The sequence below is a fragment of the Pteropus alecto genome, unplaced genomic scaffold, assembly GCF_000325575.1.
Source record: "Pteropus alecto unplaced genomic scaffold, ASM32557v1 scaffold131, whole genome shotgun sequence".
Lineage (NCBI taxonomy): Eukaryota > Metazoa > Chordata > Mammalia > Chiroptera > Pteropodidae > Pteropus > Pteropus alecto.
Window position 1 is genome coordinate 16,501,389 of NW_006434709.1, and position 25,397 is coordinate 16,526,785.

Below are 25,397 nucleotides of genomic sequence, written 5' to 3' on the forward strand. Positions count from 1 at the left end.
CTTAGCTAATATACTTCATTTTTATTCTGATGATAGTTCATAAATTTCAGATTTCTCAAGGAATGGTATGACTAAGTTCAACAACTATAGTGTATTTGTGCCATGTTAATTTTAAACTGGAGTAAGGACAAAAATGATTCATGATTTAATTGGTGAGTTTTTGAGATGATATATAAATATTGTTTATTTACATCATTTTAAAATAGCTTCAGTTAACATATTTCACTGTTGTCCCAAAAGGAATCTTCTAGTTTATCATCATTTCACCAGCCAAATGCAAATAGTTATTTTTTCCTAATTGTGCTGCTTATTTATATAAAAAGTCAAATCTAGTTGATTTTCTCTTGCAGACCAAATTTAAATTATATTTTACAAAAGCAGTGGTAGTCTAACATAACAAGTCAAGTCATTCTGGAAATCTGTCTATGTTTCTGTTGACTAGTAGCCCAAAATATGTGAGTGGCCTGTTAGAAGCAAATAGTATTGCAAATCAACTTAAAAATCTATTGATTCCCAAAATAGCATTTATTGTTTATAGGATTGTGGGGCTATTTGATTTATTTCTTCTGATGCTAGTCTTTTTCACTTCAAATTCAGCACATCTAAAATTAAACTAATTATCTTTGCTGCAAAGTATATCCTTCTTCCTTTCTCCTTGTGTTAATTGGGCCTCCATTCGTTCAAGGCAAGAACCTGTGAGCCATTCTCAACTTTTACCTCTCTCGCATCTCCATGTATAAGTGTGCACAAAATTCCACTGTTTCTACTCCAGAATACTCTCAAGTTTCTTCCCACTTCTCCACGTCCTTACTATGGCTACACCTAACATTTCTCACCTAAACTATTGCAGTTGCCTCCCATCTGACCTTGACTCCTATTTTGCCTCTCTTCCATTTTTCATGCTTAGTAAAACTCAATGTGATTATTTTACTCCCACTTTAAAAATCATTTCACATATCCCCAGTGCCTAAGAATAAATACCAAACTTATGGCAGAACAGAAGAAGCCTCCTTGATTTATCCTTGGCCTGCCTAAGTCATCTACTGGGCTTTCCTTCTTTCCTTTACTATCCTCAACCTCTACCCCATCTTCCAGCCCTCCAGACTACTTGGCAGTTCTTTACCAGTGCCTTCTTATTTTTGGCCTTTATGCTTTCATTCAGGCTGTATTCTGTAAAGAGATTGCCCTTCCCTCCATTCTACCTCTTCCCTCCCAGACCACATCTCCCAAGAGTTCTTTACTCTTCTCAAGTTCCACTGTACTTTGTACACATCTTTCTTAAGGTTTTATTACTAGTTATTTAACTGTCTGTCTTTTCTACTAGTTGGCAACTTTTGAAGATGGTGTTCTACGTCTTCCTTATAACTGTTTACCCCCAACCTAAAATAGACCCTGATAAGTAGTGTTTAACCAGAGTTTAATGGATAGGTCTATTTCTTCTTCAATGCTAGTATTTTCCAACAGATCACTTTTTCTATAAAATAATTTTGCTACTTATCTTTCTGAGGCATCCTAATAATCTCACCCACCCAGCCATGATTTCTATACTGTTCAATGTAAACATTTTTCAGGGGTAATCTTGAACATTATCTTTCTCTTTATTTTACATAGAATGGAAAAGGGAGCTCAGTATTTTTTTACATTCATTTCTACCTGAAGAAATATTGTACTGTAGGCATTGTTATATAGTATACCCCAGAGGCACTAAAATATTTTGCGAGTATTTGTAGAAAAACTAATTTCTTATAAATATGTTTTGAAAGCATCATCATTTCTAAACTAATAAATTGCAATTAACAATGTATCTGGATAATCTTCTGGTCTATAATAGAAATGTATTTTAAACGTCTAACCTCAGAGATAAATAGGCAGATATGAGAGCTGAGAGCTGGCATACTTTCTAAACTACAGTACTCTTAATTTTAATTACTGTCACTCTCTTCATTTTGTTAAGAATTTATTTTAAAAGTCACATTGTCTGCTCTTCCTGCCTACTTTGTAACATGCAGATATGTATAGGTTAAAGGAATACCAATTAAATAAGCTGTCCATTTTTCAGTTTAATAAACTACCACCAAATGATGATTGTATTATATTAGATTTGATCTAAATGTGTTATTTTGCAAATATAAAGATATGCTTGGATTACAAATGCATAGTGATGCTCACAAAAGCATAGTTGATTTAATAGGTAATTTTTCACAAGGGATCTTCCATTTCAGGGGACTTCATGAAAAAGTTTCCCTGAATGTAGCTATCTAAAATGCATTTAATAAGTTTAAATAATAGTCAAATCAATTTTCTAATAAGTACCATATAAAGGATTTTATTCATAACAAAATAGGAAAATTCAACTGAATATTGTTTTGGCTTCATGTAGTGACATTTTCTAAAACTCTATTAGGCAAACTATTGATATTCACATTTTACTCAAAAGAACTGAAATGAAGGGGAAAACAAAACTTCAGAATGAATTATTTTAATACTGATTTTCCAGCCTTTTGGTCTTAAGACCTTTACAATGAATTGTGTGTTCCTCCTCTAGGGATTCAAGTTCAATTTAACATTGTGTGTCGGGTTCAACAAACATGACTATGCATGACCACAATAGTTAAAGACTAAAGGAGTGGTTCTTTGTAGAATAACAAAAGTATAGCCACATTTTAATAAAATAACTGTTTAGATTAACTTGAGCAATTACATTTCACTGAAAAAAATAAACAAAAATATGATTCACAAGAAATTTTCATTGGACTGTGAATTATATGTCTTTAACAATAATTGAAGGTATAGCTTATAGCTAATGATAGATTAAAGCAGTCAATAAGAAAACTTTAAGTTGCTCTTTGAACAGTCAAATTACTTAAATTCTTATGATTTGCTATGCATAGATAATAAAGGTTAATGGCTATTATAGCAATTATGGTTATACATGTTTTCAAAATGAGTCGATCAGTAAGTATTATAGATTATAATGAAATTTGTTCTCGTTGATCTCTGCATGTATTTTGTATATTAGGAGTTAAGTTGAATATTTAACATTTGACTAGAGAGTTGAAAACTAATAATAATCAGATAAAATCTAAGAGCAGTAGAAGATACACAAAGAGAGGTTTCAATCCTAATGAGAACATCTGTTGTCTTTTTTAGTTTACTTCTCTCTGTTATGAAAATGGATGAAAAATTCTTATTGTCCTCAAGTTTTATTGTACCTATAGCTATCATATGCTACTGGCAGCTTAAATTCTGTTAGTTTAACACAATAGCAAAAACCACAAAATTGATGGTTAAAATATGATGCTGAATTAGGAAAGCTGCACTTCAACCCTTTATTTTTATACTTAAAATCCAACATCCTATTGAAAAACAAAAGCTTTTTCTCAAGACTAGCATGCTTTCTTACACAACAAATTATGCTATAGATTCTTACTGTTGATAACATAGATTTAATTAACAAGATGTGTGTGAAATAAACAAAAATTGATTTGTGTGACTTGAGGCATAGTGAATATTTAATAAATTTGGTGTAATGAATATCATTAAGAGAATTAAATGATTTGAAAATAATAGCATTGATACTATAACATGAAGAGGAGTACAAGATATCATTTCACTTTATTCAGCAACAAATTTTAGCTATCAATGTGGGAAAAAAATTGCGTATTGTTTTCTGTGTGAGTAGCCAAATAGGTTAAAAACTGAAAGAATCTATTAAGTTCCTTATATAATATGCAGAATATAAAGTATTATTAATCTTTTCTATTTTTACTTGGTTTCTATAGCAACTTAAAAAATACTCAAGAGAAATTTACCAACATTTGTTTGCATTGTCAGGGAAGAAAAAAGAAGAAAAATAAATCTGAGATATATAGCAATCAGATTTTTTTAAAGATATGTTTTATTTATACATTCTGAATTACAAAAAATATACTATTAAAGCAGGTAAGATCCATAGATTGATGCTAAAATTAGTTGGCAAAAATTTAAGAGAAAAGTAATATTTACAGTCTCAAAATATGTCCCCCAGGGTATTTATTAACTACAAAGGGAAAAAATAACTTTTAGAGTAGAGAAATGCAGAGACACCAACTCAACCAAATCATTCAAGTTAAAATCACCAGTAGTAAGACATAGCAACATTATTTACCCCCAACATAAATGCACTGAGAGGGATGTATCACTTCTGTAATATTCTTGCAAAAGTGCATCATTTCGATCATGAGAATATATCAGGCAAACTCAAATTGAAGAAAATTATGCAAAATAAGTGATCAGTTCTCTTAAAGTATCAGTGTCCTTGGTCCCCACAAGGGAACTGAGGAGACATAATAACTGGACGAAAAGTGAGATCCTAGATTGGATCCTGGGATAAAATAGGATATTTGTGGAAAAACTGGTAAAATCCAAATAAAGTCTGTATTTCATTAATAGTATTGAACCAATGTTGCTTTCCTTCGATAATTGTCTTATGATTATATAAGATTTCAATGTTAGAGGAAGTTGAGTGATAAGCATATGGTAATTCTCTTCTACCTTCGCAGTTCTGTAAGTCTAAAATTATTTCCAAATACATATTTTTTAAATCCAAGTCAATCTTATAATGTTGTAAAGATGAAAGTCCATATTCATGTCTTATTAAAATGTATTATAATGGAAAAATATATAGCATTAAAGTTTTAGAAGAGCATTTATAAAGTTTTCATTTGTCTTCTTAATAGAGAAATGATTACTCAGATAATACACAAATGTATTATCTGAGCTTACTACATGATCTTACAGAAAACTTATAGAAATGGCTGATGTCTTCTTGGCTCGAACCAACTTTTAGGAATTGAATAGAGTGAGAAAACACCTGCATTCTTTAGATTTATAATGCAGTGCTCTTGTTAAAATTAATGTTTGCCCTGGATAAATACTCTAAGATAGCATAAGTTAAAAAAAAAAAAATAATTGAATACAGTAAGACAATGCTGACTATAGATACATAAAGTTGTTTTCAAAACTAATTTGTGCAGAACAAAATTATGTGTTAAAAATTCTAGTTCATATTATCTTTCTTATTTGAAATAGCCTTGAAAATTTTGCTAGCAGCAGCCTTTTGGAAGATTGCTGTTCTAAATTGAGGTCTGGTTGATTCAGTGTTTTTGTGTAACTATAGGTAAACCAACATACTTCTCTGTAAAATCACTATTTGTGTTTTTCTACCTGTGACTGAGGTTACTGTATTAGTTTACTCTGGAAAACTTTGGTGACAAGTTTGATGATGGGTAGGAGATGAAAATTTTAAAAAAATCATTATTAGAAGAAATACTTTATTAGATACTATGTTAATCAAGTGGCATTAAGTATCACCAGAATAATTGTCATCTAATTCGCTATAGCTATGTTGTCTAATTTCTTATTTCTAATTAAGTGATTATTTAATAATTATACTATATCACCAAGTGATAGTAATAAATGGCAATAATGGAAGCATCTTGTAAAATTTAAAATACCATACATAAAAGATAATTTGTGTTTTTATTTTTGATATCGGTATTTATTTCTGTTGTAATGATAATTTTAGAGAGAAATATGATCTGAAATCTTTCAGGAATTTTTCACAGCCTTAAATAAGATAAAGCTCAATTTCCCTAATCTTGCAAAAAATTTCAAATCCCATTGCTACCTCATTTAATAAACATGTGAGTTCCACCTTTTTCCAGATATCGTGACTATCACTGGGATTACAAAGGGCCTAAGACAGGGCTCAGTCTTAGACTTAGACTGAGCCCTGTCTTTTAGGAGCTCCCAGCTTAATTACCTAAACTTATTTCTTGATATTTCTCTGGGTGAGCCACTTTTCCAGACCAGCTGGTCCACACTCAGTTTCCTGATGGCCTCTATTCCCTCCCTCCCATATCTCTTGCTTAGATTTCCTTCTCCTCATTGCTTGTGCACCCCATAAGATCACTCACTTGGAGGTCTCGCATCCCCTGACCAGCACAGTCCTGAAAAACTCAGCTTGCACTTCCTGTATTTGACAACACATCTAGGTGTGGATATATCATTCTGGCCTTCCAAGTAGAGTATTGAAAGAGAAGAAGAAAATTGAGATATTAGACACTGTGCTGACTACCAGGACTAAAATACCATCCAAAATTTTTCACAGTTCCCATTTTTTCTAAAAGGCATCTTCTTACTAAAGGATAAAATGTCATTAGATAAATATTGTACAGGATTGTTGTTTCACAGCATTTTATTAGGTCAGAGATGATATCAAATATAAAGGTTTTGAACATTTTTTTCTGATAATTGTTATGTAAATAATGACAAAGATGATGATAAATTTTGTGGATGGCACATAACCAACTTTAGAATACGGTTCCATAACTCTGAGAACATTTTAATGTAGTGGAATAGATAAGATATACAGAGATGCAATAATAGCTAGAATATAAGGCTAGCTAGGGATGACACTAGAGACCTATTAGTGTAAGGATAAGAAGGAGTATAGTATTTTAAAGAAGGAAAATATAACTTATAACCGGAGGTAAGAAGAAAAGATTCTCAAAGAAGTTAATATTTGAACTGAGCATTGCAGGATGAATATGAAGGGAAAATTCAGGGCTCAGATTAGATATAGCAGTATCTCAGTGAACTACTTTTGGTTACCCCATTTATATGACATTCTGTTCTCATTCTTACAAAACAGCAAAGTAACCACCAGCCCTACAAATTTATCAATACTTGCAGAATTTTATTTATCTCATAGTAATTGAAATATTGAAAGAAACTAAACATTTCTCATTCTATGAACATGTATAACCAATATTATGTTCTTCTAATAATTTGAAGCCCTCATTCACCCGGTGCTATCTGTAACACTTTACTAAATGTTAATGGAAGAAGCCCTCTATTATTTTTCTTCTCTGAAGATAGCAATTATGAAATTGTCCCTAATGAATAAGAAACTATGCTGGTAACATGCAATTAAGATGCATCATCAGAAAAAGAAAAGTGTCATTTACCTGACAGAGTTAAATTTCCAGAAAGGAAAGAACTTGTCTTAATTCTTCCTGGATTTTTCTGTATTTCACATTTGTAATTATTTTTGTCTTTAGAACAGAAGCACATAAATGATTAAAACACCCCAATTACTCTGCAGTATTTGCTCAAAGTAAATGAAATCTTACTTTACTGCAATGACTTTCATTCAAATGATCATAGCCATTTTAAGTGTAAGAGACAAGACAGGAAACAGGCAAAATATCCATTAACAAGTGGATAGATAAATTATGGTATATCCATAACAATGGAATATTACTGAGCAATAAAAAGGAATTTTATTGCACATAACATGGATAAAACTCAAAATAACTATACCAAGTAACTGTATTAGTGAGGGTCTTCCAGAGGAAAAAAAAAATAGCAGAGATGGATACATAGATGATAGATAGATAGATAGATAGATAGATAGATAGATAGATAGATATAAAAGAAGATGTATTAAAGGGATTGGCTCACAGAATTATGGATGCTAAGATATACCACTACCTGCCATCCACAAGTTGGAGAACCAGGAACTAGTGGTATAATTCAGTCTGAATCTGAAGACCTGAAAATCAGGAGCTCCAGTGTCTGAGGTCTGAGGATGGAAGATGGAAGTTATAGCTAAAGAAGAAGGAAAGAGAGAGAGAGAGAAAAAAAGAGAGAATTCACTCTTCCTCTGCTCTTTTTTTTTCCTATTGAAGCCCTCAAAGGATGATGCCCACCCACATTGAAGAGGCTGAATCTTCTTTACTCAGTCTAATTCTCTTCTAGAAACACCCTCACAGACACACCCAGAAATAATATTTTACCAGTTGTCTGGGCATCTCTTATTTGACACATAAAATTAACCATCACACTGACAAAAGCCAGACACAAAAAGTACATACTATATGTCTCAATTGCATTAAATTCTAGACAATACAAACATATATAGTGATAGAAAGCAAATCAGTGGTTGCATGGTGCCTGGAGGATGGGTAGAAGAGGTTAGAAAGAGTTATGATAAAACTTGCAGGTGATGATATATTCACTATCTTAACTATAGTGACAGTTTCATGAATATATGCATATATAAAAACTTATGAAATTATACATTTTAAATATGTTCAGTTTATTGAATTTCAACTGTATCTCATAAAGCTGAAAAGTGTGGTGCACAATTAATTACTGGAAAAGCTGTAAATAGAATCCAGGTCTCTGTCCCTTTTGTACTACTAGGGTATACTGCATGGTCCTGATTTTAAATTATATGGTTCAGCCAAATATGGATTTTGAGTTGACTCAGTTCTTAAATATTATTAGAAGGGAGCTCCACTTTGATTATATAAACCTCCAAAAATACAGCAAAATCTACTCCTTTCCTAGATACTGGGTTATTATAGATTGTGACTTTACCAATATGGAACACAAAATCTTTTACATAATTAGTTGAAGAGAGTACAAAATCTGTACTTCTGAATTTAAGTGGTAAGCATTTTGTTTGTTCAGTTGGTTCTAGCTTATTTGATCAGTTGAGAAGATTGCCAATAGATCAGTTTTTGAAAGAGTAGTCAGGAAATTTGATAAAACATGTTTTTTTCAATAATAATGTAGACAGTTGAGACTTAGCTACACTAAATAAGTTAATTCCAACTGAGATTTAGCAATTAGAAGATTCAGGTTCAATAACAAGATAGAAATCATTTCTACCTGCCTTCACATCTATTCTAACAAAGTATCTTAAAGTGTGAGAGGTTCCCTCTTTATATCCCAGATCATGTTTTAAAGTCAATTTATTAACTAGTATAAACAGTAAATCTACTGAATCTAGTGCATGAAATTAGCATAATAAGTAAAGTCTGACCTTACTGTAGGTCACAAAAATTGTTTAATGTCTTTATTTATATGTGCATGCTGAGAATGAAAGTGTCCTGTGGAGACACTGGTAAGCTGAGATCTATCAAAAAAAAATCATGATTTGTTAAAAGAACAAAGTTAATTATACTTTCAATTTATCACTTTTTTGATTCTGTAAAGGTTAACATAATCTGTTTTTTCTCTTCAAAAACTTACATGTGAAAGAACTATTGATTACATAAAAGTTTCCATTTTAAAAACAAGCATCTCTTTGTTTTTCATTAAGAATTACTGTTCTGCACAAAAAGTGATGGCATTAGTTTCTCTTTGTTACAAAACAAGACTAAAACATATCCTACAGCTTCATTTTCTTAAAGAATATCAGCCCTCTTTCCTATTATGTGAACCTAAAGCTTCATCTGTGCTTCAGAGTGAATATCAAAGTATGTGATTTGGTTTCTAAACTCAAGACAGTTTCTGGTTGAGATGAGGTGCCTAGCTTCTCTATGCCCAGACAGTGAAGGACATTGTACAAGGCGAAATTAACTACAGACACTCTCCTGTTAAATCTTCCCGAATAGTCAAAGTGCATTGCCTCTGGTTCCACACAGTAATTCTGGGGCCAAATTGGAGAGGAAAAGGAAGTGCAGTGCCTACTCATCTTTCCCCTCCACACATAGCTTATTATAGAATCTCTTAAGCTTTGAATTGTCAAAAGTTCACTCTAAGCTAGAAATTCGGGATAACTATCTTCTGGATGGCCAATGCAGGTTTCTCTGAAGAGAGAAACATGCCGTTCCTTAGTATTATAATTGTTTTCTTTTCTTTCTTTTTTATTTTTTTAAGAGAAAGAAGAAGAGACGTGTTATAATTGGAAAATATAAAATGCAAAGGATATTTTCCTTGAATTTCAAGATCCTGTTAACATTTAAATATTACTTAAATAATTGCTTCGTGTAACTATGTTTGTCATCTGTCTGCCATAATAGTTTGTAAGTTCCAAGAGGGTCTTTTTGTTCACCTTTGTATTCCTAGCCTCTAAGCACAGTGCCTGATTCAATAGTAGGGGATCCTTAAGTATATATATATTTTTTTAATTAAAGAGTGAATTAAATTAATAAGCAAAAATGCTTTTTTAGCATTTAAATAATGGTTTTCCCAAAGATCAATGCCATTGATACTTTCAGATGCATAGATTCAGAAAGTAGGATTTTGGCTATTGGGAGACAGGCCCTAGATATTTCCAACCAACAATAATGACAAAAAAATACAAATATTCTTAAATCTTTAAACTCAGAATTATATTTTGGGATACAGAAAACTCCAGTATGAGAATGAAGTAGTTGATAGAGTGCATATTGTTATAGATTGTGAATTCTGGATTCACAATGTATATATGAATTATGCATATACATTTGAAAATTATAGATTTACTTCTGGAATCCAGAATGAGTTGTGATCACCTATAGTGCACCAATTGTTACATGTCATAAAAGAAGGCAACTAATTGTGAAATTAGCCTAAGCAAAACATAATTAGAAAGGCAATTCTAAGCCAAGATGCTGCCAAACACATGTATTTTCAGTTTTCTCTCATATCTTATTTATCTAGACTTGACTGTTTATATTGAATTCTGTCACCCTGCAATGTAAAGGCCCTAAAGGGTCAAGGTTGGAATAAACTTTTTTTTTTCTTTTTTACCAGTTTTCATGGATAGGAGGTCAATGCACTAAAAACAGATGGAGCTGAGCTAATAATTGAATAAAAAGCCAATTCTATAAAGCAGAAAGTTGAGCACAAAGATTCATTTACATGAAAGAACCAGAAATCCTCTGAAAACCCAGGAATCTAAAAGAGAGATGTGAGAACAAGCAGCAGAGCTAGGAAGGACCAAGTGATTGTCAAGATTTTTTTTTTTCTTTTGGAGACAGGAAAAATATGGATGGCATTTCAGTGAGCAAGAATATGTAATGACCAATTTAAGTCAAAAGAGCGTGTTAGCAAGGTTAGCCCTTGGAAACACTGTGAAGGAAATAAAGATGTCTTAGATCTGTCTTCCCCTTCTGACCCCCATCATCTGTATCTTGGTTTATTATCCCTAAGCATCATGTCTCAAGAAGTGGTTTACAGACCAGAATGATCTATCAGAATCACTTGGGCATCCATTAAAAAATGAAGCTTCCCAGATGCCATCCTCAGTCTACTTAATGAGAATGACTGAAAGTGAGGTCTAAGAATCAATGATTTTACAATCTCTAGAAGAGTTGTATCCTCTCTATTGGGAAATCTTGGATCTAAAACTTACATGTTGGTGTCCTCATCTTGCCCCCATCAGCTAAAATTAGGTTGGACCTTACCCTCACATAGAAATTTCTTGCAAAATTTTCATTGCTTCAAAATTCAGAGAATCAAAATTTGCTATTTAATACCCTAAATCCTCCTAATATATTAATTGGAGAAGTAATATGAGAGTAATATGAGTATTTTATAGAAAATATCTATGGACAGTCCTGTCACTCTCTCTCTCTCTCTTTTTTTTTTTCTCATCACTCTCTTGATAGTTTAACCATTCATACTTCTCTTGGCTAGAATTTGAAGACAGGAAAGTGGAACATTGAGTACCTAATGCGGATATGTTTGTAACAAGATGGTTATTTCTGTATGTCTCAAAACACACTCTGTAGGTGGCCACTAACTTTGCCTGTGCAAAGATCTAACCATGAATATAGCAGAGCAGGTGTAGTATTCAAAATACTGAAGGCAAAATAGAACCAGCAGCTTTTCCTTGTAAATGATATGCTTTCCTAACTTGTGCAAACTGTGGTAAGGATATTATGTGTAGTTTATAGCATCAGGAGGAATTTATACATGGCACCCTCAGACTCTTGAAAAATATATGTTATGTACATTATAGTATCAATACTGTCACAAACTGTAGGGAGTGAAAGCCTTAAGGAACAATACAAATAACAATTCAGAGGAATTACAGTGATAGACCAAACAATTCCTTTCTAAGTCTCTGCAATTCTAAGGAGCCTTCAGGAAGCACTTCATGAATATAATAACAGGTCCGCCTGAGCAGGAGAGGCAGCTACTACAGTGTTTATATGCCAAGAATTTCACTTTTTAATTAATATAAAAGTATCTGGGAGAGTCTTTAGATGATACATCAGCATATGGAATGATGCTATTTTTGATCTTAAATGCCTTGAAAAAGTAAAATTATTTCAGAAGGAAGGGAAACCCCTGCTCTGTAGGATCTCATCATTTTATGAAGCCATTCTAGTACTTTCACTCATGTTACTGTACCATAGTATTTTCCTAATGTGGCTAATAGAAGGCCAAGCCAGCCTCTAGGGCTGTGTGTCTAAACAGCTGATGGGTAATTACTAGGAACCTTTAAGGCACAAGCAAGGAGAAGTGGAGGCTACTGAGAATAAGCTATAGTTGAACAATGTGATAGAGCAAAGCCCTATTTATATTTGCTAAGTGGAGTGAAACTGATTTCCGAAATAGAAAAGAGAAATTCATGCACCTAATTTGCTGCTAGGCTCAGGCAGTCCATCTTAAACTGAGGCTGGGATGAGGAAGCAATCTGGGCAAAAAAAAAAAAAATCAAGAATAGGATCGAAGACATTTTATTGTCAGTTCTCCTGTGCACCTTTTCCTGAACCTACTCTTCCCTGATGGGTTAGGAACCTTCTCTTTGTTATTAAAGAAATCTAAGATGCTTCTGTTCCTGGATTTGTTACTATTTGCTGTTGGAATCTAAGCTAGTCAGTCGCCTGACATCTCTAAAACTCAGTTTCTTTATCTGTATAATGTGGATAGTAAAAGTACTAGCATAGATATTAGCAAGAATGATCACTGAACACTTGATAATAACACTCATAATAATGATTTCAAACTGCATAAAGTACCTTGCAATGTAAATTTTAGATGTATGCATAGGCACATAGAGACATACACAATGATTTTTGAACTTTTGAGGTCAGAAACCTTTCTTCCCCACCCCTAGCTATACTGAGGCATAATTAACAAGTAAAATGGTATATATTTAAGGTATGCAATATGATTACACACACACACACATACACACACACACACGCACACACATACATTGTGGAATGATTATCACAATCAAATTAATTAACACGTCTATCACCTCACAGTTACCCGTGTGTGTGTGTAGTAAAAATACTTAAGAATGACTCATAGCAAATTTCAAGTATACAATATAGCATTGTTAACTATAATCACCATGCTGTACATTAGATCACCAGAGCTTAATCACCTTATATCTTATCTCTATATATGTAACCCTCGCACTAGTGCCTAGAACATAGTTGAGACATACATTTTTGTTAGATATGCTGATGAATGAACTCCTTGAGGTTTTGGGAGGTTCTGCTCCACTATCTTGGGGGACCTTCAATACAAGTCAGAAGCAGCTCTCTAGATACATGGCCATGGCCTGTTTCCTGGGGAGCCCAACCACTAGATGTTGACATTGATGTAAACCAGTAGCCTCTCACCTACTTTAACTGTAGTTTACACGTTACTCTTTCATGAGGTCTCTTTACCTCCCCAAATAGGTTTTGATGTTCAAAGTGGGAGAACTTCACCCTCTTAAAAATCCAAACAGGTTGGTGATACTAGGTTATGACCTAGTTGTGTCACTGACTTGCAAAGATATAAGTAGGTCATTTTTACTTTAATCAGTCTCGATATTATACAATGTGGAAATAGAGAAGTATTTGACTTTCCTTCTAGATTTAAAGCTTTTGAGTGAGGGTAGGCAACATGGGAAGTTGTTAAGAGGCCAGACTTTGCAGAAAAACAGCTTTTAAGGTTTTGATCTTAACGCTGCAATTTATTAACTGTGTTATCTTGAATGAATACAACTTTTTTTTTTAATTTTTTTAATTTTTATTTTTTAGGTGAGGCAACCCTTGGTTGACCTCACAGATTGCAAGGACCTTGTCAGTTTACAATCCCTTATTTTTTTTTTATTTTTTACGCCTACAGCACTTGTTCTTCCTAGGTGGCCTCCTATCCAAGTACTAACCAGGCCTGACCCTGCTTAGCTTCCGAGATCAGATGGGATCTGGCTTTTCAGGATAACATTACCATAGACTTGAATAAAACTTCTTATTGACTCTCATTCCTTATCTATGAAAGAGGGACAATAGCACCTACAACAAAGAATGTTTGTGATAGTTAAGGAGATGATGTATGCATATCGCTTAGCATAATTCCTGGCAGAGGAAGAGCTACTCTTGACCTTCTACCTCTCCCAGTGAGTGAAGTGCAGTGGTTAGGAGGCTAAATTCTAAAGTGTAAGGGTTAGGTCAGCTGATATATGTGTTGAGCACCCCTTTGCTCTAGGGACAATCCTAGGGACTGAGAAAAATCACTGAACAAAACACAAAAAGTCTAAGTTATGGTGGACCAATTTTAACGATAATTCTATTCTTTAATATAAAGTAAAAGTATACTTCATAGTTTCCATTGCATCTTCAATACTACCAATCTTATTAAAATAGAAACTTAATTTAGGGCGATATCAAAGCAAAATCAAGTATAAACGATGATTATAATTTATTGTAAGGTGTTAATCAAGGCATTGATTAACTTTCAGAGAGAGAAGTCCTGATGTTGATTTTTAAAAGTTGTACATTCAGAAAAACAAAAGAAAAAATGTGAAAGCCATAATTCATATTGATTGAAGAATAAACCACTAATTTTTCTTCAGAAAACTATAAATGAATATATAATTCATAATATACGAATATATATCCCAAATAAGTTTGCATTTATTGAGGTCTTTTTGGTTTTTAAATTTGAAAAAATGTATGTCTTTTTAAAATTATAAAATCTGTAATCATTTATGTTGCAAAATGATTTTTAAGTAGAATACATTCCATTTATCAAGCTTACCTCCAGACCGTATATTAACGAGCTGCATACACTCAAAAAAGTGATTTTTAAACTTTTTGGATCAAAAATATCTTGCTTTTTTCTTGAAGGACTTTATTATCTGCATCCAAATAAAATGAGTTAGGGAATAAGCCTATCAAATGAACATGCTTTCTGTGCAGGAGAAACTAGATATATTAAACATAATGAAGCCCTTTGTAATGGGTAAATGTAAAAAGTGTCTAGAAAAATGAAAAATGGATTACTACATCAAAAAGTGTGCATTGGCAAAAGAACAATTGCTTATATATCCATTTACAGTGCAATGGAACCTTGAAGCAATGTGTAATTGATGCATTTAGCATTTGCCTTTTTTAATGGAACCAGAAAGCCATAGCTCATGCCATCTTTTATGTGTGTGACATATAAGTGGTGAGCAAAATGACAGACTGGGAAAGGGCCAAGAATGTTCAAAGTTGACTGGTGAAGAGAGAGACCAGTAATGCTTCTTGCCACCACCCTCTCTAATAAGCCACCTGAGGCTATCTTTTGAGTTTATGGTTCATTCTTTAAAATATCAGTTACTTACCCACAGTATAAAAGACACTATTATAAGTGCTATGCTGTAGTGCATTCTGTCTGAATAGTATGAAATTGTACAGCTTGCTCTCAGGAAACACAGTTCAAAAAAGGAGGAATTGAGCAGCATGTGGATAGTGAGGATATAGAAGGAAGCAGTTTTACTAGTGTGACCAAAGAAGGTGATGTTAGCTCTGGACTGGGAATCTGGCACAGTTCCAGAGGTACTGAGGATGGCAGAGAGAGCAGCAGCAAAGTGTCAGGAACAAGAAGCTGAAGGAGCTGTAGAAAGAGCAGGCAAAGAAGCCAGAAGGAATTTCTAAAGAGTCAGTGTTTGTGAATAATGCTGGCAGAATAATTGCCAAAAAAGGGAAGTGGAGTACTAAAGTGACATTTATGTCTCAGAAGACATTTGTAGTAAAAATAATTTAGATAAATTTCTTCACAATAATAATTGTCCCACTTCCCCCCCCCCCAAATTAACAAATATAAAAACAATGAATGCATTTCCAGTAAGTTAGGAACTTGGGGTTTATACTTAAAAGATCTATGTTTGTGTCTTAATTTTGGGGCTTTCCAGTTATGTCACATTGGGCCGGTCATTCATTCCTCTTACCTCAGCTAGGGTTGTCTTGAGATTGAATCAAATGGATAAGATGTGAATGCTTTCTGGATGCTGTACAAATGAAGGATTTATATAATAGGATAAAATGAAGTAAACTGGAGATTCAGGCTAAGCACCTGCACATTGAATCAAAACAAAGACAGCAAACAACAGAAATGAAAGAGGCTAAGACTTGCTGAAAGCATATGAATGAGATAGTCATTCTTGTCTCTATTCAGAAGCTAATTACACAGGCTAAAAGCCTCTCTTGAAGGTGAAGAAAAAGACTCTTGTCTCCTTGCTAATTTACTGTCATCTGAGATGTGGCTGTAGTTCATTGTGACTATATCAAATAGGAAATCCAATAACATGGTTTACTAGTCCTGGTTATGCCACTTAGGGACTCAGTAAACCCTACAGCCTCTTTCTTTCTCAACTGGTAATAATAATAGCTTGGAGCTGTTGTAAGGGTCAACAGATTATCCTTGTGATTTAAAGGAAGATGGGAATTTCAAGCATAAGAGTTAAAATACATTCAATTTCTTTTCTTTTTTTCTTTTTGAGGGCAGAACGTAGAAGTCTTATCTCATGTCTAGCCTCAGTCCAGACTCAGTTGTAGTCAATAAGAAGCAGAGATACCACTCACCAGAAGGAAAGGAATTACAGTCATCTGACCTTTTATCACAAGAAACAACACTCATTTAAAAACTATCATGAGTGTGTTATCAGTCTAGACCCTGGGGAGGCTACTGAACAGACATATCAAAGATCCCTGTCCTGTGTCAATTGCATTCTTCCACTGTTGGCAGATGGACAACAAATATTAAGCATAAGTAATTATATACCATATTAGAAATTATGTAAGTTCCATGGAGAAAAATAAAGCAAGGCAAGGGGAAGGCAAGGTGTAAGTAATATTGGAAGAAAGATTTGAAGAAGCAAGCCATGCATGTATCTGGGAGAAGAACATACTAGACAGAGGAAAGAATCAGTGAAAGGTGGTGATCTAGGGAATTGTCTGGCTTATTAAAGAGACAACAGGATGGTGGTTGTGGCTGGAGCACAATGGGGAGCCTGGAGTGGTATCAAAAATGAGCTTACAGCAAGGTCAGGTTCAGATTGAGTAGAGTTAAAAACCACTGACTTTGGCTCTAATTCTGTGAGAGATGGAAGGACAAGAAAGGGTTCGTTGTTATTTTCTTGTTTCTAAATAATTTTTAATGAGAAGAAAATGTCTATGTCACATTCAGTGGATAAAGCAAGATATAAAACTAACAAAATATTAATAGTGTTTATTTCTAGGTGGTTGTTGGTAATTTCTCTTTCATTTAATTTCCTTATTTTCTAAAGCATAAAGAAAAGAACAAATGTTCTAGGATAGCCTTATTTTTTTTAATCAATGAATTAATTTCATTTTCAATGATGGCATCTCTTATAATGAAGATATTTTACTCAAGTGTAGTAAGATAATATTTTGCTGAGAGTTTTTGTTGTTTTTTTTTTTAACAAGCTGCTACTTTGCTTGAGTAGCACTTGAGCTTGGGTGGAATGGTAGGGATTGTGTAGGGTAGGTTGTCTGAGTGATTAATGGTGATGATTAGTGTAGCACAGACAGAACTCTTGTCACATCAGTTATGAACAGCCAAGAGAAGCAGTGTAGGATACTGAATATATCTGTTTAACCATGCTTTTCTATACAAAATAGATAGTTAGTTAGGTGATAAATTAACTTCACTTTCCACCTGTAAACCTCAGTACAAATGTTTAAATGGAGGAAATCCATAAACATTGGAGAAACTTGTTATTTCCAGAACTTTATAAATTCCTGTTTTCTAAATAGTTAATTATCTTGTCTTTGTGACTCTATCACATCATTTTTATGACTTCTGGCTATAATAGTTTTCGTACAGATTGAGCTGCTACTTAGAATATAGTTGTTACTCTTTTTTTTAATTTATTTTTAAATTATAGTTGACATACAATATTATATTAATTTCAGGTGTATAAAATAGTAATTAGACATTTATAGCCTTATGAAGTGATCACCCTGATAAGTATATTACCCACCTGGCACTGTACATAATTATTACATTATTATTGATTATATTTCCTTTGCTGTACTTTCTATCCCCACAACTATTTTTGTAAGTGGCAGTTTAACTGATATCTCTTCTGCTTCTAACTCAAAAGACTACTTAATTTCTCATTTGGGTGAAGTGAGGTGGAATTGAGCGAAAAAATGACACACTAGAACTTTAAGTTTTTAAAAGAATCACTTTGCTTTCTTGTGGTAGGGTGGGGTAGGGGAAGGGTAGACTCAGGAATACAAGTTTGGGGGTCATTACAGAACTCCAAGAGAGATGCTGGTGACTCAGATGAGAGCAGCACCAGTGGAAATGATGAGAACAGGTTAGGTTCTGGATTTATTTTGATGGTAGAGCTGACAGATTTGTAATGATTTTACCCAAGCTTTCTGAAGCGTAGAGGTCAATACCTTCTCATTTCTATTTATTGGTAATTAGACTGAAAATGGTTTAAGTTTAATTTCATCACATTTATGTGTCAGTTTACCCTTAAATAATTGCTGGTCTAAGACTTCCTTTTCTTCTTTCTCCTTCCTTATCTGCTTGTCTTGAATACTTTTCTTTGTATAAACATGCAGTATCAAAAAGAAATTTATACTACTCTAAATCTATTTATACTACTATTTATAATCAATTTATAAATAACCTTTATAATCAAATCTATATCTATCTATCTATCTATGCATCAGCATATTTATGTTGTAGATGATGATGTACCAGCTTTCAAAGTCTTACAGTTCCAGTTCTCTTCTATCTTCTTTCTTTCCTCTGTCTTTATAAAACAAAAACCAACCAAACAAGCGCAGATACTCCCCATTCACAAATATTTTGTTCCCAACAAGATGCCAAGTTGCAGCTCTTAAACTAAATCATAGTGAAGATTTTCTTTTTTAGCAATTAACAAATATTGTTCAGTTCAATTTAAATGTTGTTTCTACCATATTAGGCTAAACCGGCTCAGGCTTTATTCATTAGAATTTCTACGAACACATCTTGATAAAAAAGCATGCACTTTCATTCCTAAATTGTAGGCTAGAATTATCTGGATTCCACAAGCAGTGGCCTTGGAACATGGAAAGACTTGTTTGAAGGGTAAGTAAAAATGCATCAAATGAAGTTCTTCTTGAGTCTTTACTAATGCCTAAAAATAGGGTTTTTTTTGTTTGTTTGTTTTGTTTGTTTTCTGAAAGTGAAAAGAGAAGGGAAACAGAAAGAAAAGTAAGGAGGGAATAGGGAACTATATATTTTTTCCCAATGCTTGCTACTTTCCAGAAGAAAATATGAATAGACTGATCAGTCCAATTTATCATTTAATTATACTCAGTTCATTGCTTTTCTTAAATTGGCCAAGCCACTGCATGTTAAACAATCCAAGTTTTCCAAATTTTTCTTTTTTACATCGGGATCTGATATGTTTTGCCCAGGTTGCAAAAGACTTTAATTTGTCCTTTTTTGCTCTTTTGTCCCTTGCATTGTTCTCCTATTTCCCCATGTTCACTTGGTTGCACACTGTGAAATGGATACTAATTTTTGTTTAAACATCATTTAAACCTTTTTGTGAAGTCCCCCTACTGGCTACTGATTAGATAGGAAGCTGAAAAATCCAGAAAGGAAGAAGGGGAGGAGGAGATAGTGTGGTTTTACTTGTGTGCCCCAGCTTCAGTCATCATGTCACACACACACACACACACACACACACACAGAATAAAAGATGCAGGTGGAGAAGATAGTGAGGACATCTGGGTTCTAAATTTAAAGTGTTTCCAGCCAAATGAATCCTATACTATCCATGAGGCAATAGGAAAGTAGGAAAATCTGATCATATGGTCAACACATTTACCTAGAATCCAGATGATTCCCCTATACTACTACTTTGAGTAATTATATGTTAAATCAAGGTAAACTTGAACTTCTTTATATTATTTATGTGTAAACTTAATACTACACTTCCCTGTCTCTTTCTCAAATAAAAATGTGACCTGAGCAACTTGTGGAGATAGATTGAGAATGAGCCATATGTTTCAGATATTTAGATATGGGAGTTAATTTCATGTAAGCAACAGTCAACGTGACCCATGTGGATAAGGAAATGGTTATAAAGAAAGAAGGAAATATTTTTTTAAAAAATCAAAGAATTTTAAAAAGAAAAGGAATTTTAAAAAAGAGAAAACAGACACAAATGAGAGATGGTCAACATCCTAAACAGATTAAAATGCAGATTAAAACAATTGAGCCATATGTTTCAGATATTTAGATATGGGAGTTAATTTCATGTAAGCAACAGTCAACGTGACCCATGTGGATAAGGAAATGGTTATAAAGAAAGAAGGAAATATTTTTTTTAAAAAATCAAAGAATTTTAAAAAGAAAAGGAATTTTAAAAAAGAGAAAACAGACACAAATGAGAGATGGTCAACATCCTAAACAGATTAAAATGCAGATTAAAACAATAGGAAGATACACCACTGAGATGCCTATAATCAAAAAGGCATAATAACAAGTGTTAATGAACACAAGGAGAATTTGAAACTTTCATACATTGCTTACTGGTAGTAATGTAAAACTTTGGAAAATTGGCAGTTTTTAAAATGTTAAACATAAATTTAACATATGACTCAGCAGCTTCACTTCTAAGTACCTTCTCAAGAGAAATGAAAACACATCACCCAAAAACTTGTTCATAGATGTTAATAGCATAGTAGCATTATTCATAATAGGAAGAAGTAGAAACAACTCAAATGTCTATCAGCTGGTGTATTGCTAAGCAAAATGTAGTATACCCATGCAGTGGAGTACTATTGTACCCTACATGCTTTGTACTACAACATGGATGAGCCTCAAAAGCATTATGCTAATTTAAAGATCATACGCAAAAGACCTCACGGTATATGATTTCATATTAACTATTTAGAAAAGGCAAATCTAAAGAGATAGAAATATTAGTGTTGCCTGGAAATGGGAACAAAGACTGACTGCAAATGGACACAAGTTTGTTTTGGTATAGTGGAAATATAAAATTACATTGTGGTGATGATTGCATAACATTGTAAATTTACCAAAACTCATTGAATTACACACTTAAAATGAGTGAATTTATGTGTAAACTGTACCTCAAAAACTCCATTAAACATTTTTTAAAGATACAAATGAGGCAAAGCCATGAATACAGAGACCTGAAGGTCAAAGAAGGCAATGTTTCAGTGAAGGGTGGAAATTATAGAAGTGGTGTCAGTTATAGAAGAAAAATGTGGAAAAAATGAAATAGAAAGGTAGTAAACCATTGATGCCATCTCTGATTTTATAGGGAAGCCATTCTGCTGATAGCTCAGCCTGCAAGTGTCTGCAGCAAACCCTCAGTCACTCTAGGCCAAGATACCTGCCCTGTGGCCATAGAGCAACTCATAAAGACCTTAATAATCTGCTCATTTAAATAGGGTTTATTATGAATAGAATGGTAGGGTTTGTTGTTGTTGCTGTTTTTTCACTGCAACTCTGGGTTGGCTATTGTTTTGCAGTGCCTATTTTAACAGGAGTTAATTAGGACCAGAAAATTGTCCTTGTTTATTGTAGTTCTAAAGCCCCAGTACAAGCTGTACTAATCCTATCATTGTGAGTGATGGAAAAAAGAAGGGGTGGAGCTGGGGGAGGGGAGGAAATGGAAGAGAACGTGTTCTGTCAGCAAGTTCTCATTCCTTACTTTATAGAGATATTTTTTTCTTTAGAAATACTCCTAAAGATAGTCAACTTTTATTTTTCAACAGGTCAGAGAGTTTCCATGGAGGAGAGAATTACTATACACATACACAACACACAGATCACTCATTTCAAATGAATTAAAAATGAAATAAGCCTAACAATAAAATTACTCAGAATTATATTTTCCATGATCTAATTCTCAGGACTTTACGTTTTTGCGTCATTGTTATGAATATCGATTTGTTTCTTATCAGTTATTGAAAGAAGCTGTGGTTGAAAGAACAATTCTGTTTGCCAAATAAAGTTTACTATATTCTAATTCACTAGATACCAGAAACCATAGAAAAATGGATTCTTATTGTGTAGTTTTCTACCATTCAGTATTGATTCCATAGTGTTGGCTAAAATGAGTTGCTTATTACTTATGTTTATTCTTTTTTTTTCATCAAATATTCAGGATCTTAAAATTTTGTTAGCTGGTACTAAAGATAACTTTACATCTTGACTGACATTTTTTGGTTTATAAATCAAGAGTTAATTAAGAACACAGTAAGGGGTTTTTAAAATAGACTCTGAGAGACTGGTTTCCGTTTGTTGGTTTGTTTTAATAGCTTGTATTAGCAAGTGTTTTATCACCCAAATTACAGTGAGGTACAAAGAAAAATCCTAGGTTTTATTGTCTGGCATTTGGAAAGGTGCCTATTTTTCTGCTTGTTTGGGCATGCACATAATGAGCTCACAGAGTGTTTGTTTTCCTGACCTCTGGAATAAAAAAGCAACCTGACATTAAAGACAGGGGTGGTGAAATATTTGGCTGCCTCCGATAGGTCTATTGGAATGTTTGCTGTAATATTAATTGTTTGGAAGCGTTTTTATTCGATGTTTAAATTTCAGAGCAGGTTCTTATGAGGATCCAGGGTAAGAGCATAGAACTAGAAAGTGAGTCATCCTTTGAGAACTGTGTTGACATCTCCACGATATGCTGTGTTATCACATGACGTCAGGAGCCATACACTGCTTGCTCTGATGGAAATCATATTTTATCATATATTTAAAGGCAATGACAAGGTCTGGTATCACAAAGCAGGGGCCTCACACTTGGAATCTCTCTCTCTTTTTTTTTGTATTAGAATCTCTTTTCTGACTACCTTACAATCGCTTAAATAGAATTCAGTAACATTATCATCACAGTAGACATTTATATTATATCGGAACACCCAGAGGGCAGTGCACAATTGAGGCAGTTCTTCAAATTCCTCAGGAATGAGAGCATTTCTGATTGTAATTGATAAAACTGGGAGACAGAAACAGCTGGAGGATAAATATAAATGCCACCAGTGTCCACTTTATTTTAATCTGGATGTAGACCACTTGTGGTTATTAGAGAAAATGTAGATGACCACAGCTGCCTGAATTTTCTCCATTTTAGGGATGGAGCAAGGTCAGTGATGGCATCTGAGATTCATTTCCATCCATCAAACATATCAGTTCTTAATCAGTGAAATTTGTATTGTGTGCCAGGAAAATGCTAGGGGTCAGTAAAATTTCCTTGCCCCAAAGGAGTTACTTACCTTCTAGTGTAAGACATTTCAAACAATGATATATAAATCCTTTTTTCTCTGATTGCGTATAATCATCCTAGGTATCAAGTAATGCAATATGTATTAATAGTCCCATTCGACATGATTTCAGATTTCGCATTTAAATAATTTAGCCACAAGTCACAATGTCATTGGCCGAAACAGACCTTTACATCCTGTAAGCATAGAAAGACTGACACAGTAAAAAAGCAAAATAAATCTACCTGGTAAATTAATTAGCACATTTCTGAAAACAGAAATTTCTAATTTGATCCTCTCTTGGGACTCCTCATTTGCACCTACCTTTAGTGAAGTTTTAGGAGCTGTAGAGTGTTCTCTGCAAGAAGAGGAAGCGAAATTATAATCTGGAGGCATTCCTATGTTAACGTATTCACAAATATCTAGAGAAATCTCAGAAGAAAGAGATCTGGCATATCTAGAAATTAGTCGTGATTTCTTTGTGTGGGTGCATGTATTTTTGTGCCTGATTCTGTTTTCTTGTCCTTGAATGAGGACCCCAACCCTGCTAAAACAGTAGTATACAATTCAGACTATTTAAAATTTGAATACAAATCTTAACTCTTGTTCATCAGTCCAGTAGTTTGATAAAGGGAAAAGAAAGACTTTCAGATTGAGTGAGTGTTAAATTATGATGAATTCACCGCTGAGTAAAGCAGGGAAAACCTGACCCAGCACAGAGGTATTGGGATCTGAGGGAGAGGACCTCTGATTAACTAACGAGGAAAACTCAGAGGCCGTGAGTTTTGAGAATTTACATGGTTATACATTTATAAAAGAGCAGCCCCTGAAAAGATGGTCTCAGCAACAGAAGGCATAGGTGGACTGTGAAGGTGAGGGCCATTTCTGTACAGAAAGTGGACCCATCTGTTTAAACAAGCCTTTGGCTTCTCAGTCCAGCATAATGGATTACAGTGGAGTAGGAGAAAGGGCAAGCTGTTTGCTGAACCAATAAGGCCATTTGGGGTTTTTAAGAACTTTGTCGATCCATTAAGTCTGTTGGTTAGATACAAAGAGTATACTTGAATTACAGACCATAAAGGATTGCAAATTATCATCAGGCTATTTCTTTGGTATTCCTGGTCAATTTAAGAGAAGTAGTTGTTTTGGTACCGTCTTTTTAGGCCACTTGCTACTTGCAGTCTCTCACATTCTGCAAATATAGGGTCATATGTAGGACAAGCTCAGAAAAAAGATCTTTATCAGTGTGATAGCCAAAGTGAATTCCATTTGGTAGAGAAAGATGGTCACACATACATGTTTTATATACTCTGCTTTAAATTTTGTCAGCCTGGGTAAAAACATAACTCAGAAATAGATCTACTAAGGGATTTTCCCTGACAAAGTGTGATAGAAAATACTTTCTGTTAATGTTCTCATCTGTAGCTTCTCAGCATTTCCAACTGTTAAACATTGCTAAAAAAAAATACAGTATTGTGTGAAAGAGAAGAGGGTCTCTGTGGGAGGTTTTGTATTATGTCATTGTTGGCAGTTGAGTCTCTGTAGAGCCCAATCTGGTTTGGCATCTCTTTGGCTTGACTTGTAAAAGGGAGCTATTTATGTAGAATAATTCATGGACATGGCAAAATGAATCTAAATTAATGATTTAATATTATTAACTTTTTTTCTAGTTATTAAAAAATGCTCATTATAGAAAGTTTGGAAGATACAAAAAGATTTAAAGAAAGAAACACACACACTTTTATATAACAGAAATGGTAACATTCTGGTGTATTTCTTTCCAGAAATATGTTTATATGTGTATGTTTATATAATTGTAATCTTATAATTTAGAATGCAATTTGTGTAATCTTATAATTTAGAATGCAATTTTGTTTAGCTTTATGTGGGGAATATTTTTCTTCCCCCATTATTAGAATGTGAAACATAATTTGTAATGACAGCAAAAGATTCCATCCTAATGTTGTTTTATAAATTATTTAACAATTTCCCAGTAACTGAATATTTTCATTATTTAAAATTTCCTGAATTTTTAGGAATGTGCACTTTAATATACAAATTGTTGTTCATGTTTCTGATTTTTTTTCT

General features: G+C 33.5%; 1 protein-coding gene and 1 pseudogene across 15 annotated transcripts in view; one reads left to right on the forward strand and one right to left on the reverse strand.

Annotated features, from left to right (window-relative positions):
• Positions 1–25,397, forward strand: part of NRXN1 (neurexin 1) — a 1,011,597-nt gene that overhangs the window by 339,777 nt on the left and 646,423 nt on the right. The gene's annotated exons all lie outside the window — the stretch shown is intronic.
• LOC112478085 lies at positions 13,888–14,005 on the reverse strand (annotated as a pseudogene).